Genomic DNA, 21,558 nt, shown 5'->3' with positions numbered 1-21,558 from the left:
TCACTGAATATGGCGCACAATTCTTTACTAAGGGTACCTCCGTAAATTCTCAACCTGAAAGAGATGATGAACATCTAGTCTAGAACAATCTCATTGAAGATGAAATAGAATTGTGTGCCTGAAGCATATAGAATCCTTTGTGCTCAAATTCAGTCTCACCCCAGTGAGGGTGAGGGTGAGGGTGAGGGTGAGTAGAGCTCCTTTGCATTCCTTCATCTTCTCTCCTGGCTGCAATCATGCAAGGGCACCTCGTGTCAAGGATGGCTGCTTACCATTTGAGATACTGGTAGTAGTGGTGCAGCAATTGCCCTACCATATTTATACCCTCTGACAGGGGGTTTTGGTGATATTTAGGAAATAAAAGTCCTCATTCCTAGGCAATAATGTGAGCTTTCTGGCCAGAAGACTTCCATGTTTCCCTTACACAAAACTACTGTGCCATGAATTTATTTTTTAACCATCCCCCCCAACCAAAAATTAAATTACCTCAATATTTTCATGGCTTTATTTTTGTTGGCCATAAAATTGCTATTGGCTGCCTTGGTGTTTGTGTTGGCATCAGTGGGCACGCTGATGTCAAGTTAGGGAAGAAAATAAACCTTCAAAGGAAAAAACAAATTGACCCATTTTGGGGACTCACGTTGTATATGAGAGAAGAGGAATTTGTTTCTCTGTGTGTAATGTCATTCTAAAAACTGATGCGAGTGGGCAGAAGTATGCTCATAGTTGATTAACTGCTCTCCACGAAGACAAAGAAAACACTGATTTATATATAGCATTTGCCAATTTCTATGGTGTAAATACTCCCATCATGGTTGATTTCAGTCTACCAAAATAGACCTCACTGAACTTGGGGTTGAAAAGAGATAGGCTAATAGGCTCTGAGTCAAGCAAGTCTCTTGAATTGGAAGTGGGGGGGGGAAATTATTTGGATATTTGGAATAAAAAAAAATGCCTATAACATTTGACACCTATATTGAATCCTTCCTCATAAAAGATTTTACAGAGGTATTTTAGGTTGGTTTAGGCCTGGCACATTAAAGCCATATTTGTTTCTTTTTCCTGTCCTTTTCCAACTATTTTGATCAGTTGTTTAAACTTGCTTTCTTACTAAAAGGTATTTTAATCATGAGAACTGCAGCTATTCTAATATTTATCTTGAGGTCCTTCCCATCATTATGAAGTTTAATCTGTATTTTCATATCAAAGAAGAAACTTTAATAACAATTAAAACTATGTGGTTATAAGAAGAAACATAATTATATATCTTTAGAGTGATTCATATACCAGGGATACCCATTCTTGCATAAAATATATACATAAATAGTTTGATCTCATTCAATATAATGAAATCTATTATTAAGGTTGATATTCTTTGATGAAAAAGAAAATAGTGCCAGAAATTCTTGGCTGGATATCCTAATACCCATTCCCAATCCCTTTTCCTTCTTTTCCTGAAAACTAAAATGAACTCTTACCCAGATATCCTTGTAGCTCAGCTAGAAAATTTCATGTTTAACAGGTCTGTCTAATAGGATGTAACTTGAAGCCTACTTAGAGCTTATGGGGAAAAAGGCATGGATACAACTTTCAGCATCCTCTTGCCTCCCCCACTTCTTTCTGAGTTTAATATGAATTAAATGCCTCAATGGCAGGCTATATTATGAGGCAACTAGCATGGGGATGAAAGCTACCATCATAAGGATGGCAAATTGGCAACGGAAAGAGATGAGATGAATTTTCACAGCGTGGTCAAACCATTGACTAGACCTGGAGTATATACCTCTAGATGTCTTGTTATATGAGGAAAACAGCCCTATCTTTTTATAGCTTCATTGAAGCATAATTTACATACCATAAAATTCACCTGCCATAAGTATACAGTTCAATGAGTTTTAGTAAATTAGTGGAATTGTGTAACCATAACAATCCATTTTCCCCCCAAGCTCACTTTCAATCATTCCCCATTGGTCCTTGGCAAACACTGACCAGCTTTCTGACTGTAAACTTACCTTTTCTAGACATTTCATATAAATAGGATCATGCAATATGTAGTCTTTTGCATCTGGCTTCTTGCATTTACAATAATGTTTTATTTTTTATTTTTTATTATTTATTTATTTATTTATTTTTGCGGTACGCGGGCCTCTCACCACTGCGGCCTCTCCCGTTGCGGAGCACAGGCTCCGGACGCACAGGCTCAGTGGCCATGGCTCATGGGCCCAGCCACTCCGCAGCATGTGGGATCTTCCCGGACCGGGGCACGAACCCGTGTCCCCTGCATCGGTAGGCGGACTCTCAACCACTGCGCCACCAGGGAAGCCCCTGTCCATTTTTAATTGGGTTGTTTGTCTTCTCATTATACAATTGTAGGATCTCTTTGCAGATTCTAGGTACATGTCCTTTACCAGATATACAATTTACAGATATTTCTCTGAGTCTGTGGCTTATCTTTTCACTTTCTCAATCTTGTCTTTTGAAGAACAAGTTTTTAATTTTAATGAAGTCCAATTTTTTCTTTTATAGTTTGTGCTCTTAGTGTCATGTCTGACTCTATTTTAAGAATTTATTTATTTATTTATTTATTTATTTATTGGTTGCGTTGGGTCTTCGTTGCTGCACGTGGGCTTTCTCTAGTTGCAGCAAGTGGGGGCCACTCTTCGTTGCGGTGTGCGGGCTTCTCATTATGGTGGCTTCTCTTGTTGCCGAGCACGGGCTCTAGGTGCGTGGGTTTCAGTAGTTGTGGCACGTGGGCTCAGTAGTTGTGGCTTGCGGACTCCAGAGCACATGCCCAGTAGTTGCTCCGCGGCATGTGATCTTCCCGGACCAGGGCTAGAACCCATGTCCCCTGCATTGGCAGGCGGATTCTTAACCACTGTGCTATCAGGGAAGCCCTGAATTCTTTGCTAACCCAGGGGCATGAAGATTTACTCTTATCCGCTTTTATAGAGGTTTAAGCATTTTAGTTCTTTTAGGACTCAGGTTCCTTTGGAGCTAATTTTTGAGTATAGTGTGAGGTAAGATTCTGTGTTGGTTATATCACTTATTTACTCAATATATTTCTTTTTTGCATCTGAATATCCAATGGCCTCATCACTATTTGTTGAAAAGACTATCCTTTCTCTATTTGTCTTGGCACGTTTGTTGAAAATCAGTTTACTACAAATGTAAGGATTTATGTTTAGACTCTCAATTCTATACCAATGATCTGTAACAGGGGTGGCAAAATATGGTCTGTGGACCAAATCCAGCTCACTACCTTTTTTCTGTTGTTAATAAAGTTTTATTGAACACAGCCATTCCCACTTGTTTACATCTTGTTTGAGCTACTTTTTTAGTATGATGGCAGAGTGCCATCATTTGCAACAGAAGCCAAAAAGTCTCAAATATTTACTATATGGCACTTTATAAAGATTATTTGCTAACTCCTGATCTATATGTTTATCCCTCTGTCAGTATGATATTCTTGATCACTGTAGCTTTATAATAAGTCTTGAAATCAGGTAGTGTGAATCCTCCAACTTTGTTCTTAATCAAAATTGTATTGCCTGTACTAGGCACTTTGCATTTCCGTATACATTTTAGGATCAACTCATCAGTTTCTGAAAAGTAGCATGCAAGATTTTGATAAGCGTTGTGTTGAATCTATAGATCAGTCTGGGGAAAACAACCATCTTGACACATTAAGTCTTCCAATCTGTGAAGATGGCATCTTTCCATTCATTAGATCTTTAATTTTTCTCAACAGTGCTTTTTACTTTTCAGTGTACAAGTGTTTGATTTCTTTTTGTTAAATGTATTTCTAAATATTTTATTATTTGTGATGCTATTATAAATAAAACTTAATTTCATTTTCAGATTTTTTAAATTGTCCCTGTTGTTACAATTGTATAGATATACAATTGATTTTTGCATATTGATTTTGTATTCTGTGAACTAGCTAAAATACTTTATTGCTTCTCATATGTTTTATGGATTTTTAAAGGATTTTCTACATACAGGCTCATGATATGTGCAAATAAACAATTTTATTTCCTTCTTCCAAACCTGGACTGGATGCTTTTTTTTTTTTTTTTAACTTGTTACAGTGACTAGAACCTTCAATGTGATGTTGAATAAGCATGTTGAGAGTGGACATTGTGGCTTTTTTCCCTGATATTTGGGGGAAAGCATTCAGTCTTTAACCATTAAGTATGGTTGTAGTTATAGGTTTTTCATAGATGTCCTTCATCAGGTTGTGGAAATTCCCTTGTATTCCTAGTTTAAAATTTTAAAATAATAAATGGATGTTGAATTTTTTCATATGCCTTTTCTGAAACAATTGAGATAATCATGTAATTTTGGTTCCTTACTATTCTACTAATACAGTAGTCTATATTAATCCATCTTCAGTTGTCAAACCAACATTGCATTCCTGGAACACACCACACTAGGAGGTGGTATATAAATTGTTATACATTCCTGAGTTAATTTTTCTAATATCTTATTAATGCTTTTTGCATGTATGTTCATGATATTGGCTAGTTTTCTTTTCTTGTGAGGTTTCTGTCTGTTTTGTTATCAGGGTAATACTGTCTCATAGAATGAGTTGAGAGGTGTTTCCTCCTCTGTTTTCTAAAAGTTTTGGTGAAAAACTGGTATCATTTTTAAATACTTAAATTCACCAATGAAACCAACTAGACCTGAGCTTTTCTTTGTAAGATATTTCTAATTACCAATTCAGTTTCTCTTCTTGTTATAGGTATATTCAAATTTTCTATTTCTTCCTGAGTCTGTTTTCATAATTTGTGTCTCTCTACGATATTTTTCTGTTTCATCCAGGTTGTCTAATTTGTAGCTCTAATATTGTTTATAATAGTCCTTATAATCCTTTAAACTTTGATAGGGTCAGTAGTGATATCCCCTCTTTTGTTCCTGATTTTGGTAATTTGTGTCTTCTCTCTTATTTTCTTGGTCAGTCTATTTGTTTGTTCGTTTTATTGAACTTTTGGTTTAATCTATTTTCTTTATTTTTTTTTCTATTTCTGTGATTTTCATTCTAATCTTTATTATTCCCTTCCTTCTGCTTGCTGTAGGTTTAGTTTCCTTTTTGTAGTTTCTTGCATTGGAAGTTTAGGTTATAGATTTGAGAAATTTCTTCTTTTCTGAAATTAACACTGCTGTAGATTTGATGGTGTTCTTTAAGGAATTCAATTTAAAATTACTTACATGCAAAACTTATACTGGAGTGAAGTTGTTTGATAACAACTAATGTTGTTTAAATTACAAGTAAAGTCAAAATGTTTTGTTGACCTCCTTCTGGCAAAAGTTAAAACAAGAAAGAGGATCCCACAAGCCAATTTTCAGTGGATATATTTTCTGATCTTAAACTATAAGAGAAGAATCTAATAGAATTCTATAAATGCCTTCTAAGGGATGAATATATTCTATTAAAATCATATGATTATAGTCTGATATCAATATTTGGTAGTACCTGTCTGTTTAAAAGGACATTTTCAAAGATGAAATACAGAAAATCTCATTGCAGGTCAGTATTAACAGATAAATATTTGCAATTTACTGTTATGATAGGAAACACTACATTTAAACCTCAAACAAAATGGCATCCCCCCAAAAGAAAATCCCCACATTCTTATTGCTAGACCGTATTACAAAAAAGTTCTCAATTATTGTAATTATATGTTGAATTTCATCAATAAAAATGTTTGAATTTTTTTCTTGTTATATACATATGTACACAATATCTTTGATTTTGTCTCTTAGACTGCAATACTATTTGGTTCCTTACAAAAAGTTTTCCAAACCCAGCAAATTAACATCTGATATCTGCCTAGCAAATTAAAGATTTACCCTCTTTGGAAGAAGATAACATCCCCAGAGCCTCTAGAATTTTTCATACATAATATCTGGCATTCAAAAAAAATTACTAGCCATTCCAAGCAATAGACATAAACAACTAAAAACTAGGAAAAAACGCAGATGGTAATAACAAAACTGGATGTGTTCCAGATACTGGAGTTACCAGGCAGGAATTTTATTCAGGCAAGATTTTTTTTTTTTTTAAAAGGTGAAAAGATGGAGAATTTCACTAGGTCATTGGCATATATGAGAAAATACACCAAACATCACAAAATCCAGAAAAAAAGCATACTACTTTTATTAATTTGCGGCACGTCGCCATAGTGCTTTTTTCCCCAAACTTTTGGGGCAACTTACTCTTTTATTGCCTCTTTGCATAATAACAAGTCACATTACTATTTTACATGGAGACAATAGATATATTATTTAGTCTTTCCTTTAACATGTTGATCATTTGCTGAATTAGTAACAATTTTGGGTGCTTTTTCCTCAGAAAGCACCAGACTTTGTCAGGGTAAACTATGTGAAATATGCTAAAACAATCCAATATATTGGAATACATAAAATTTGACACCTGACGTAGACAGGGGTAGATTTGTGTTCTATAAGTGAGTACATTTTCGATAAATGTTATTTTACACAATTCTCATCAGAAAAACATGCATGGTACATTTATAATTGTATACACTGTGTTATTGAGTATATTCATGACAGAAGAGAACATTAGTTTTGGTCAGATGTCAATGAGAATCACATCTTCAGTTTATAATTTTACATGTTTGATGTTTGGAAGAATTTTCCGCAGGCTATTTTCAACTCTCTACATTTCAAATTTTGTTTCTCTTCCACCATACATGTTCTTCCAGTGTTGTATGAACTAGTTCATGTCCATGTAGTGATACAGTCTCTGGTCCTGCATCTATGTATCATGAGGTGGGAGATTCAGCACGGTGGAGAGTAGGGATATTCCTAGAATCTCTTCTTATATCAGAACAGTTACCAATAAATTGACTATACATGAAAGTGACTATAAACCACATAAATATGCCCTTCTAAGCCTAAATTAAATGTAGCTCTAACTCAACTTCTCTTTGGCTAGATTCCAAAATTGGATGCAGTTAATTCTGTCACCACTCAGATGAGGGAAGATACAATGGAGGGAAAGTTGAGTGGAAAGAGACAATGGTCTTAACTTCCTGAGTTGAAAATATCTTATTTTTGCAACATTTACAACAATAACTTTGTAAATAAAAATAAACTTTTATTTACAAAAATAGATTTCTTTGTGAACACATTGCTGGGACCCCACCCAGGGCTTTGGAAGGGACCTAGGCAAATAGAGTGTTGTGAAGCTTAAGCTTTATTAGATAGAAGGATAAATGAGAAAAAAATAATAGTTATTAGGCATTGGAGATTTGGGCACTGAGAAAAATAGGGTGCAGGTATGAGAGAATATTTCCACTGTATGCCTTTTTATTATTTGGACATTTATATACCTATTAAAAATTAAAACGTTTTAATTGAGGCCAAATGTTATAAATTAGAAATGAGTGGCAATGACATTGAGCACTGAATACTGCCAGAAGCCTAACTTTCTGATAAAAAAGGAAAAACATCAGGAACTGACAATGATTATGAATATAACAGTCTATCCAAGAACTCTTGAGGGCTGGCAATAAGCCCCAAACACTGAGCAAGTAGTGAGATAACCATTTCTCATCAACCCTCAGTCTCTCCCCTCTTCGAGGGCCTCTACAAATATTTTGCTGAGATGTAGCTAGGTATTGCATAATGTGATTTCATGTGTGCAAAAGCATGCTATTATAAATTCAGGAAGTGTAGAGCTCTAAGGTTGCGCTATAGCCCAAGCCACGTATGTCGATTGGGCACTTGAAATGTGGCAACTACAAATTGAGGTATGCTATAGGTATAAAATACATACAGTATTTCAAAGATTTAGTACAAATAATCTCAACTTTTTAATACAAAATTAATTTGAATATATGTTGAAATAATATTTAGAATATATTGGGTTAAATAAATTATATTAAAACCAGTTTCGCCTTTTCTATCATTTAAAATGTGACTACTAGAAAAATTAAAATTACACGTGTTTCAACTTAAATTTCTATAGGATAGTGCTGCTCTAAAAGCACACTTTGCTTGCTCCTCCAGTTTGTAGGACTGCTGAGGATATAACTTGGCATACCTATGCCAGTTTTATCACTTTAAAAGAGAAAGTTAAATTTCAAAATATCAAGAGCTAAAAAACTCCCAGAATGAGAAAATTACATATCTATCACTACAATTGAATACATCCATTGAAGTGTTATATAATCACATTGTTTCACAAGATTGAAATCGTCTCAAGAATTTTCTTTAAAGTAATAAGTAGTTTCTCCAAATAGTTCATTCTCGTTTTTTTAATTATGCCTCTCTAAAATATCTTCATTTCCATAAAATGAGAATGATGGACTTCCATAATCTTTAAAATTAATGTTATAAGGAAAAAGCTATAAGCAAGAAAAAAACACATACAAAAGAAATTACTCAGTTCTTCAATAGTCAAAATTATTTATTAAGGTAAATATTGTACTGGCTCATCCTTCAGTATCAGCCAGTCTACAGATCAAAACTTATGTGGGATGGTTCAACACGTGAAAATCAATTGGTGTAATACAGCACATTAACTGAATGAAAGAAAAATTATATGATTATCTCAATTGATGCAGAAAAAGCATTTGAAAAAATTCAGCACACTTTCATGATGAAAACACTCAACAAACTAGGAATAGAAGGAAACTACCTCAGCAACATAAAGGCCATATATGAAAACTAACAGCCAACATCATAGTCAAGGATAAAAGACTGAACGTGTTTCCTCTAAGCTCAGGAACAAGCAAGGATACCCACTTTTGCCACTTCATTTCAACAAAGTACTGGAAGTTCTAGACAGAGCAATTAGGTAAGAAAAAGAAATAAAAGCCATCCAAATTGAAAAGGAAGAAGTAAAATGATCTCTGTTCACAGATGACATGATCTCATATGTAGAAAACCCTAAAGATCACACACACACGCACACACAACTGTTAGAATTAATAATTTCAGCAAAGTTGTAGGATACAAAATCAACACTCAAAAATCAGTTGCATTTCTATACACCAACAATGAACAATCTAGAAAGATAATTACGAAAATAATTTCATTTGCTATAGCATCGATAATAATAAAATACTCAGTTATAAACTTAACCAAGGAGGTGAAAGACTTGTACACTAAAAACTACAAAATATTGCTGAAAGAAATTAGAGAAGACAACAATAAATAGACATCCCATGTTCATGAATTGGAAAAATTAATATTGAGATGTCAATACTACCTGAATCGATCTACAGATTCAATGTAATCCCTATCAAATTCCCAATGATATCTTTTTCCAGGAATAGAAAAATTCATCCTAAACTTCATCTGGAATCTCAAGAAACCTAGAACAGTTAAAAAAAAAATCTTGAGAAACACAGTGTTGGAAGTTTCACACTTCCTGGTTTCAAAACTTACTACAGCAAAGATACAATAATTAAAACAATGTGGTACTGGCATAAAGACAGACATAGATACTAGTAGAATAGAGCTGAGAGCCCAGAAATAAACCCTCACACATACGGTCAAATGATTTTCAACAAGAGTACCAAGACCATTCAATGGGGAAAGGACAGTTTTTTTCAAAAATGGTGCTGGGAAACTGTATAGCCACATGAAACAAAAAATGCTGTTAAACTTTTGTATTACTCCATATACAAAGATTAACTCAAAGCTTGCTAATTCTAGAATATTTTCATCAACCCCCAAAAGAAACCTCATACCCATTAACAATCATTCCCCATTTTGCTCTCCCCCTGGCAACCACCAATCAACTTTCTGCCTCTGTGGATTCCTATTCTGGACATTTCATATAAGTGAAATTATACAATATCTGGGCTTTTGTGTCTGGCTTCTTTCACTTAGCATAATATTTTCAAGGTTCATCCACACTGTATTTTGTGTCAGTACTTCATCTCTGAATATTATGTTGTATGGATATACCACATTTTGTTTATCCATTCATCCTTTGATAGATATTTAGGCTGTTTCCACCTTCTGGATATTATGAATAATGTTGCTAAGAAAATTAGCAAACAAGTTTTTATGAAACTATATGTTTTCATTTCTCTAGGAGTGGAGTGGCTGGATCATATGAAGAATCTATGTTTAGCATTCTGTGGAACTACCATGTTTCCCAAAGTGACTGCATCATTTTACAGTCCCAGTAGAAATGTATAAAAGTTCCAACGTCCACACATCTTTACCACCACTTGTTATTGTCTGTCTTTTTTATTTTAGCCATCCTTGTGAGGGTGAAGTGGTAATTTTTTGTGATTTAATTTGCATTTCCCTATACAGTAGTGTCACTGAACATCTTTTCATGTACTTATTGGCCATTTGTATATCTTATTTAGAGAAATTGGCCATTTGTATATCTTATTTAGAGAAATGTCTACTCAATTTGGTTATTTTTATTTTGATTTGGGTTATTTGTCTTTTTATTGTTGAGTTGTCAGACTTATTTTTTTATCGAAGTATTGTTTATTTACAATGTTGTGTTAATTTCTGCTGCGCGGCAAAGTGATTCATTTATACGTATATATACATTCTTTTTTATATTCTATTCCATTATGGTTTATTACAGGATATTGAATATAGTTCCCTGTGCTATACAGTAGGACTTGTTGTTTATCCATTCTATATATACCAGTTAGCATCTGCTAACTCCCAATCCCTCCCTCCCCCATCCCCCTCTCCCTATACAACCACATGTCTATTCTCTATGTTTGTGAGTCTGTTTCTGTTTTGTAGACAGGTTCATTTGTGGCATATTTTAGATTCCACATGTAAGTGATATCATATGGTATTTGTCTTTCTCTTTGTGACTTCACTTAGTATGATAATTTCTAGGCCCATCCATGTTGCTGCAAATGACATTATTTCATTCTTTATTTATGGCTGAGTAGTATTCCATTGTATATATGTACCACATCTTCTTTAACCATTCATCTGTCAATGGACATTTAGATTGTTTCCATGTCTTGGCTATTATGAATAGTGCTGCTATGAACATAGGGGTGCATGTATCTTTTTGAATTAGAGTTTTGTCCAAATATATGCCCAGGAGTGGGATTGCTGGATCATATGGCAACTCTATTTTTAGGTTTTTGAGGAACCTCCATACTGTTTTCTATAGTGGCTACCTAACTTACATTCCCACCAACAGTGTAGGTGGGTTCCTGTTTCTCCACACCCTCTTCAGCATTTATTATTTGTAGACTTCAGACGTCTTTATATATCTAGATACTAGACCTTTATCAGATATATGAGTTGCAAATATATTCTATTCTCTGAGTTGTCTTTTCATTTCTCAATAGCATTCTTTGAAGCACAAAACATTTGGATTTTGATGAAGTTTAATTTTTTTTTTGGTTGCTTGTGCTTTTGGTGTCGTACCTAAGAAAACATTGCCTAATCTGAAGTCTTAAAGATTTATGCTTATGATTTTTTCTAATAGTTTTATAGCTTTATATCTTATATTTAGGTTTTTGATCTATTTTGAGTTGATTCTTGTATATTGTGTGAAGTGGAGGTCTAAATTCATACTTTTGCATATGTTTATCCAGTTTCCTAGTAGTATCCAGTTTCAAGTTTGTTGAAAAGACCATTGTTTCTCTGTTGAATTGTGCTGTCACTCTTGTCACAAATCAATGAGTCGTAAATGTAAAATTTTTTGTGGACTTTCTATTCTATCATTGGTCTATATATCTAGCCTTATGCCAGTACCATATTATCTTTATTTCTGCCACTTTTTAGTAAGTATTGAAGTCAAGAAGTGTGCAAACTCCAACTCTGTGGTTTGTAAGATTGTTTTAGCTATTCTGAGTTGCAATTCCGTAAGAATTTTAGTATCAGCTTTTCAGTCTCTAAAAACTAGACAGTTGGGATTCTGATAGGGATTATGTTGAATCCATAGATTTAATTGGGGAAATTGCCATCTTAACAATATTAAGTTTTTAAATCCATGAATATGGACTATCTTTTCATTTACTTAGATACTCTGTAATTTCTTTCAATAATGTTTTATAGTTTTCAGTATACAAATCTTATACTTCTTTTGCTAAATTTACTTCTAAATATTTTATTGTTTTTGATGCTATTATAAATAGAATTGTTTCCTTAATTTCATTGCTAGAAACAAAATAGATATTTTTGTATATTAATACTGTATCCTTCAACCTTGTTGAACTCATTTATTAGCTCTAATCATTTATGTGTGTGTATTTCTCAGGATGTTTTATATACATAATCATGTCATCTTCAAATGGAGATAGTTTTACTACTTCCTTTTCAGTCTAGGTTTTTAAAATTGCATTATTGCTCTGATTATAACCTTCATTATAATAATGTTGAACAGAAATGGTCAGAACAGACATCTTTGTCTCTTTCTGATCTTAGAGAGAAAGCTTTCAGTCTTTCCCCATTAAGTATAATGGGAGCTGTGGTTTCTTGTAGATGTACTTTATCAAGCTGAGGAAGTTCCCTTCTATTCCTAGTTTGTTGTATGTTTTTATTATAAGGGGAGTTGGATTTAGTCTAATGCTTTTCCAGCATCTATGGAAAGGATCATGTGCTTTTTGTCCTTTGTTCTATTTATATGGTGTATTACATTGATTTTCTTATGTTGAACCAAGCTTGCATTCCTGGGATAAATCATCCAAGGTTATGTATGCTGTTAGATACAATTTACTATTTTTTTGTTGTTGTTGGGGATTTTTTAATCTATATTCACACGGGATATTGGTGTGTAGATTTCTTGTTTGGGGGCTTTCTTTGTCTGCTGTTGGTGTCAGGTTAATACTGACTTCATAGAATGAGCTGAGAAATATTCTCTCCCCACCCTATTTTCTAAAAGAGTTTGTGAAGAATTTGTGTTATTTGTATTTGTATTTAAACTATTTGATAAAATTAATCATTGAAACCACCAGAAATTAAGCTTAATTTTCAGAGTTCTGAAATATTTTATTCTGAAAAATTTTCAAGTGTTCACATTGCTTTTATGGAGGAAAGGATTTTTGAAGGTCCTACTCTGCCATTGCCACTGGCATTCATTTCATTTTTTATTATGCTACAGAATCAGTTAACCAATGTCAAGTGTTTGAATTAGAAACCCACATTTCACATATTTAGTTCTAGATTTACTCCTCAGATTCCTAAAATATCATCCAAACCTCCTCAGTACTAAGATGACAAATGTACATTCCCTAGACATGGAGGTTTTCTCAAATGGAAATTTCTTTCTAGATTAAATTTCTTGAATCTTAAAGTGTGATGACTCTTTTCTAAAAGTGTTACTTTTGTTACTTTTCATTTGAAAGCAAATTTTAAAAAACTTTTAAAACCATAAAACACTATATGAGATGATATTAACATCATCACCACTTATGTGATAGTCATTTCACTGCACCCTAGTTATATTGCTTTTATTTTTTTAAGAAAAATAGAACTTCACATTGGAGCTGAACTTAACAATCTGATTATCAATTTAGGGTCACCAATCAGTGATCCAATCCATGTTTATTGACAGTAAGATAAAGCTCAGATGGACATTAAACTTTAAATATTCCTGAATGACAGCATCCATTCACTTGACATAGATACCTGTCTTTCTGTTGACCTCAGCAGTCTGAGTTTTAGCCTTCATCTCTGTGGCTTCCATTGCTGCAAAGTCTGCTCCCTGAATAAGACACGTTATGAGCCAAATCTCTGAAATTACTCACAGTGGGAAAGGCATAGCTGTTCTGGAAAGGAGTTCTGATTCTGAGCTAAGATATTGCCATGTTTAGCCTCTCAATTTACCATTCTATTTTTCTCTTTTCTGAGTTCTTTTTACCTCCTGTCACCATTTTCTGACAATTCACTTTCCATGACTTTCTATAGGTTGAATTCTACCCCCTGTTCATCTTACCTTTGACAGTGCATAATTAAAAGGGATCTATTAATCACTTTAGTGATTAGTAAAAATTATAATAGCCACCTGTGTCTAGTGGCTACCATATTAGACAGAACAACTCTAGAACACTTGTTGCTAGAAATCTGTTTCATCTTCATTCTTTCCCTGTCTTATTGCTATTTTAGTTTTTCAGCCCTCACTGAAGGGTGACTGATAAAGATGATTCCTGGAAGTGGTAGTGGAGACTTCTGCTCTGGGAGTTGAAGCGGGTGGGGAGGGGGAGGGGAGCACACCTGAACTTTTAAAATCGCACTTAGATGAACAGCTCCATCATCAGAGAAAGTTCTTCTGGGCGGCACTGCTCTCTAGAGGGTTGCTGAAGTTGTTTGAACATGACAGGTTTGAACTAACGTGCAAAATGAAATTTGCTGTCTGCTTACTTCCAAAGCCAGGAACTGGAAGAGTTATTGAACTGTACTGGCTGCCTGTCTTAAAATACACAGAGCAAATGCTACAATGAATCAGCCATCCTCAAGCAGGGTCAAAACACAGCCTGGTCATCATTGCTTCAGACACCAGGGAAAGATGAGATCTGGGACCTTGGCACTCGGGCTGGATTTTATGTGGATAGTTGAAAAACTATCTACAGAATGTACTCTTACATAATGAATAAGCTTCCCTCACTGGTAAATGCCAATTTTCCAGTGGACCATGGAAAATTGGCTATTTTTTGCTACTCAGTGGGAGGCTGTGGTGCTCTTACTGTGCTTTAAAGAACCCTGGAAAATGCAAATCTATGTCAGCATTTGCTCCAATTTGCCACCAGCTCTCTGTCTTTGGGTGGGTGGGAGGGCAAAAATCTCTCAATGGATATCTGAAATCAGAGCAAAATAAATGAAAAGCTTATGACGCTGGTGTTTTTAGTAAGTCTTATTCAGGTTCTGGTTAGACATGATCAAGGAGGTGTTGACTAAACATTTCAGCTGCACAGCTACTTCCTGACATCAGTTGTTTTTAGATTACAAGAGGGTTATGATTATAGTTACTTTTCTTTGCAATCTTTTTTAATGACCACATCAGACTTCAAGAAGGATTCCCGAATACAGGAAAAATCAGACACTAGAATCTTTTCTGAGTTATAGTAGTTAGACTAAAGAAAAATACAGTTATTCGATTTTAAAATGAGTTTTCATGACACTAAAAGAGTTTGATCGGGCTTCCCTGGTGGTGCAGTGGTTGAGAGTCTGCCTGCCGATGCAGGGGACACGGGTTCGTGCCCCAGTCCGAGAAGATCCCACATGCCGCGGTGCGGCTGGGCCCGTGGGCCATGGCCGCTGAGCCTGCACGTCCGGAGCCTGTGCTCTGCAGAGGGAGAGGCCACAGCAGTGAGAGGCCCGCGTACCGCAAAAAAAATAAATAAATAAAAGAGAAAAAAAATAAAAGAGTTTGATCATGTAGTTGAAACATCTAAATACAAGAAAATACATAAAACAAGAAAAGTTCAAGTACATACTAATGATTGTAGAAGGCTTATCAAACATGTTTGAATGGCACCACACAATTCTTCAGACTTTTCGGTAGTGACTTCTTTAAACGTGTGAGCAGATTGGTCTTCTTTTACAGATCTCTCTGACACTTTTTATGAGGTTGTGGTAAACCTTTCGAGACTTGTCTGAAGATCACATTTTGTTGAATGAAGAATGAATTTTCATTGCGACATCTGTGAGAAGTAAGAAATTCATCACTTTTTTCTCTGAAGTCAACTTAGACTTAAGCCCCGCATCTTCTCCTTCCTCCTCCTCATGTCAGAAACTGGAACTATAAACTATACTCCATTCTGTGCTGTAGAATCCTCCCCCTTCCTGTCTGTCACCCTCTCCCCACAGGTATTTGCAGAGGTTACATTGATTTTACTTCATCCACTATTATTTCATCACCACTGGGAGAAATTCACAAAATTATAGATACTTAGTCAAAAATGCAGAATTTCACCCATTAATGCTTTTATTATCCTTAAAAAATCGAAAATATAGCCCTTCTAGACTCTTTCCATTTAAATTCAGGACGACTTTCAGGGAGACCTGCCACATGGGCATGGGTGGTGGACGTGGAGCTTTTTATCCCAGGCATTGGTTCCACGTCCCCAAGACACCCACAGCCCAGCCAGCCAGCCCACCCTGGCACCACGGGCTGGTCCTAGCTCTGGCTTTGTCCGTTCTCTCTGCCCTGTACAGAGCCCCATGCCTTTCCTGCTACTGCTTCCAGGCCTCCCTCCACCCTCCATGCATGCACTGCCAGATGGATCTACGAGTATCTTCGCCTTTCTCCTCTCTGTCACACACCTCCAGTGTCTCCAGCTTCCAACCCTATTGATTCTTGAAAAGTAGAAGCATGGACAAAGAGCCAACACTGAGCAAGGCCGCAGCTCCTCAGTCAGAGCCTCCTCCCTTCCTCCCACCACTGGTCCACTATTCACTATTAACAGGTTCAACAGGACCCAGAGAATTTCTATAATGGCAGAAAGTGAACAAAGTTATATTCTCTCTATATCATATAAAACCTGGTGGCCAGTGGTCCATGTGAGATATTCAAAAGGCAAGGCCAGTTATGCAAAAGCTAAAAGAATAATAACAACAACAAAAAGCTGAGTCTTTACTGTAGCTTCTGGGAGCACTGGTGGATGCAGGCAGAGGTACAACCCATGACCACCACCAGAAGCCCGGATGGTATAAACAAAAGTGTGCATGTTGACTGTCTTTCCTTAAGTCAGGAGTTTCCCTCTGCGTGATCAAGTTCTTGTGTTGGCAGCTGAGAAAGCCACTGACAGCTGGGGAGTTATTTTCTACTTTGGTCACAAGATGATGGAGATAATCTAGGGTGGGAAGTGTGGGGGAGAAAAGGAGGAGACAAATGCTGGCTCATCTGACCAGAATTGGTAAGAAGGCTCATAGATCTTCCTTTCATGTAGATCAGACTCCTAAATAACTCCTGAGTCTACCCCTTACATTTGCTGAGAAGCAACCAGATCACATCAGCAAAACTCTTGAGGTGTCATAAAGAAGGATCAAGGTTTTAAATCAGCCTCTTTTTCTTTTCTTTTCTTTTCTTATTTTGGATCATTACAAAATACTTAATCTGGATTGTGTTGTTTCCAAAAAATGGAGGAATCCACAAAACTCAATAGAATACTATTTTCCAAGTGTGAGATCTAGCCGGGAAAATTATTTGAAGTTAATCCTTCCTGTTTTGTTGATGACTCTTGACCTAAAACAGGCAGAAACTTGGATAACTAGAGTTGTCCATTGTAAAATGTTTTTAGGTGCCCTGACTAGGAATATACCTGATTAGACGGAGTTATTGTTTTGGAATTTTCCACTTGCTGTCTTAGTGATTCCATGAAGTTGCAGGTCAACCCACTTTTTATTTCATATGTATTAAACATACTCTGTATTTAATACATGCTAAGTATATAATACATATGTACAACATTAAATTCATAATAGACCACTGATTGTTATATTTACTGTTTAAAATTATTTTGAACAATGAAAGTTTCTTCTAGACAATACATATTTTCTAGGTGGTTCTCTAACTGAATGTTATGTGTCAAACATTCAGTTCAACCAATATCAGTTGAGAGCCTTCTGTGCGCCAGGTGGGTGGTGGATGGATATTGTGGCATTTCCATCACTTAAAAGAGCGTTGTTAATTCTGGGTAAGTTCTAGGTAGACTTCTCCACATCCTTCAGTCTTTCTTTCTTCCCCATCGTTAGCTATTTCATCTTACAGCAATACTATATAAGTATTACTTTTGCTGTGATCAAATGAGAGAGGCAAGTGTGTTCCCCTTAAACATAATCGTAGTTTTTAAACTGAAATCTAATTCTCTATTTTAGCTATACATTTTGACTTTGCTTTTAACTTACAGCGACAAAGTATATCACATAGAAAACATGAAAAGAAATGAAAGAACATACAAATACTAGTGTGTCATGTTAGGATGAAATGATTATTTTTGTTCTGTATTTTCATTATTTTTTGTTTGTTTGTTTGTTTTGCCTGCACCGCGCGGCTTGTGGGATCTTAGATCCCCGAGCAGGGATCTTAGATCCCCGAGCAGGGATCAAGCCTGGGCCCACGGCAGTGAAAGCACCGAGTTTTAACCACTGGACTGCCAGGGAATTCCCTATTTTCATTAGTTTTAAGATACTCCTTTCAAATGAAAGATAAATAAGTTTGCCTTATTACTAATAAACCCTTGTCTAACTATTGGTCTCAGGCAACTCACCTTCTCAGGCCTTCTTTACACTCAGAAGAATTAAATACCGTGTTGGCCCCTTTCTCTATACTCTTTCTGGATTCATATTGACACCACTAGGTCTCTTAAATTCTCTTGGATAATCTTTCTCCCTTAGACTGTCTCCAGACTTTGAATCTGGCTGTTATTAATTCTGTTTTTATTAATATGGCTGATTATTACAATTATTGGTTAATTTTAACTAATTATAATTAATCCTATTACTTCTCATATTAATTTTGTTTTCAAAGTCATCTTATTTCTTCCCAGTAATTAGAATTTTTAAAATATATATTAAACACCATGGGCAATGGTTTTATTTCCTATACTATTTCAGACACACTTGTCTCTTTCTCTGAGCTCTGACTTTAAATCTGGATTTGTTTCAGTAAGCAAACCAATGGAAACTACTTACTGACCATTGATTGCATGTCATGTTCTCCTTGGTTAGGGCCACTGTGTACAGCTGGGCAGGTGTCCCCGGCACAAGGGCACCTGGCCAACAGGTGAATGGAGGCTCTTTGTCAACATATGCCAAGAGGAAGAGACCATGGAAACTGATGAATTCATAAAAGTGCTAACAAAAAATCAAGATTAAAAAAAATTAATTACATGGGACTGAGTGAACTGATGAGGATGATAATAATTTTTGTGACTTTCTGTTTGAATTAAAAAAAAAAGACTATGGCCAGCACTTTCTTTAGCATTATATAATGACATAAAGTAAATTTGGACTATGGTCCTGCCATGAGGCATTTAAATATAGACAGGGGAGACTTGGAAAACAGAAAACGGGGGAAAAAATTTAAGAGTAATTTCTTTATATTGATATTTTAATGAATAAACAGTAAATTTATTCAAATTCCAAGGGATTCAGTGACAGAAGAGATGAATGTAGACTGGAGTATTTAGGTATAGCTCCAACAAATCAGTGGAATATAAAAAGAATCCTTAGGTTTAAGACCAGCAGTCTTATCTATTTCTAATGACATAAAATTTTCATGCAGGGACAGTTTTATCCACAAAGTGGATTATTAGAGACATGCCCAGTGGCCTGAGTGGTGTCCACTAGCCCTTGTCATCTTCTCAAATACCTCTGAACCTTACCCCATTCCCCACCTCGGTGCCTGGGATTAGTGAATTATCCCTTCGAGTTAAAGTATGACCATCACAAGATGCCCTTTAAAAAGAGAAGATATTCCCAAAAGATTGAACATACCAAACATGATCTGCCTGGATAATTCTGTTCAGCAAGGCTGATCACACCTCTGTTCTGAAGAACCAAAGCCTCTGTTCACCTGAGCCTGAGATTCTGTCTTTGCGGAGGGACTTGGAAAGAAGAAGCAGGAAGGAGCCAGTTCTCTGTTTTGCACTTCCATAAAATCATTGATATCTCGGTCAATATTTCGACATAGATGACTCCAAAAAAATATGATAAAAGCTGTGGATCATCTCCTCAGATAAATGCACAAAACCTAAAACATAACACACGATTCATGGAGCTCACAGACTCCTGAAGCCTGTCTAGGGATCTCAGGTTAAGAATTCACTGAACAAATAAAAAGTGTCATTTTTAGTGTCTGCAGTGCTAGGGAAACTGGCATTGCTCACCTTTGCTTTCTTCCCTCTACAGTTCATCCACTCACCTTCCGTGCTCATCTTTCCCACCCCCCCACTCCCACCCCCATTTGTGGGTGGACAGAATTATCAAAATAATGACTGAGAATCCTCACCTTGGGAAAAAGAGGGCTGTGTGCCGCTATCTCCAGTTTGTTTCCATGTGCCAGAGCTATGTAACCAAGAGCAAGGTGTAGCCAAAGGAGGCTGGGGCCATGTGCGGTGGTGGAGGAGAAGTGGGCAATGGGGGTGGTGTTGCAAAGGTTATATGATGTGGCCAGCTCTGCCATACTTTGTAGCTGTCCCATCCAGTGAAAGCTCAGTATAATTCCTCCACGTCAGGGAAAATCAGACCACATAGTGTAGCCATCAAAGAATCCTCTCTCTTACAGATGCTGGGTCAGGACATACGGAAGTAAATCAGATAGAAATCTTTACTAAGGACCTTCACATGGCAAAAGTTTGGAATATTTTAAATTTGTTTTTAGAGCCTTTGACTTCTCGAGCACAAGCTTCCAATGAAGAGGAGGAGGGTCAGGATGCAAGAGCTGAGCTACCCCGGTTCCCTCTTTAAGAAGAAAGAATATAAAGGACTCATTCACGTGGTAAGTGCTCAGTCAGTTTTATCTATGATTATCATGCTCTGTTTGCTGAGAGTGTGGCATTCTCAGCACCCACAATGTGTGTATCAGCTGCTGATAAAATTACCATTGATAACTTTCCACTTGGGAATTATTGAAATGAAATGCCAACTCTCATGGGACATTGGTAACGTGTTCTTCAAAACTTTAACTCCTGAGAAGGCATGTTTGTGGAGGTATGTCATCATTCTCCTTTCCTCCTCATTGGCTGGGAAAAGCTCCAAAAAAAGGACACTGTGTTCATTGGCTGTTGCTGGTATGGTCTCTTACTGGAAAAGGTGAAAGGGGATTCAGGTAAAACAGCAAGGGGACTATAATCTGGTCTCAGTATCTCAGCAGTCATGAGGGTGGAATAGGCTTCACAGAGACCTGGGCCCCTAGCATAACTTCATTTAGGGCACAACTGAGAATCCAGGGACCCATTCTCTCTCCTTGCACCTCTTTGAGAAGCATGAACACTGCTTAGGAAGAGGGTATATTTGGGTTCGTTTGTTTCCATCCAATACATCCCTTTGGGGGAGAATTCTTCAGCAAGCCAGCTCAGAGATGGTTGGCCTCCTGCATGTCAGACTGCTCCGCAGGTGCGCGTAAAGCTCAGGAGCAGATTCTGGGAGAGGATCACGGAAGTCTGGATTTCACTTGATTCTTGTAGAAGCTTTATAGACTGTGAATTTCAAGGTCCTGAGTCACCTACTCTGTGTTGAGATCCTAGCAAAACCCCTTCATATAAAATTGTCAATTTAAAAGTTTTACACTATAGTTTTACACTATAAGAAAGGCAGAACAGCACAACCATTCCAAAGATGGCCCCCCCTCTCCCCCATGTGTCTACTGTGTTAACAGCTTTCTGGTACAGCCTGGCTGGTGGCAACTGGAATGTTATCCAGAGGGACAAAACCAATGGGGAGGAGGAGTCTCAGATGCAATGTAGAGGACCAAGGTGGAATAAGACAAGAATATTGTTAGCTTTGGCAACAAAGGGGACATTAGTTTAAATTAAGTGTAAGGAAAAGGTATAGAAGTTAATATGGCACCAGCCTCCTTGTACAGCAGATAATGAGATCATCTGTTAAGGAGAAAAGCAAGGGTTTGGGTGGGAATCTCAAGGT

This window comes from Mesoplodon bidens (assembly GCF_964165515.1).
Source record: "Mesoplodon bidens genome assembly, chromosome: 10".
Taxonomy (NCBI): Eukaryota; Metazoa; Chordata; class Mammalia; order Artiodactyla; family Ziphiidae; genus Mesoplodon; species Mesoplodon bidens.
Note: the sequence above shows the minus strand (reverse complement) of the source record.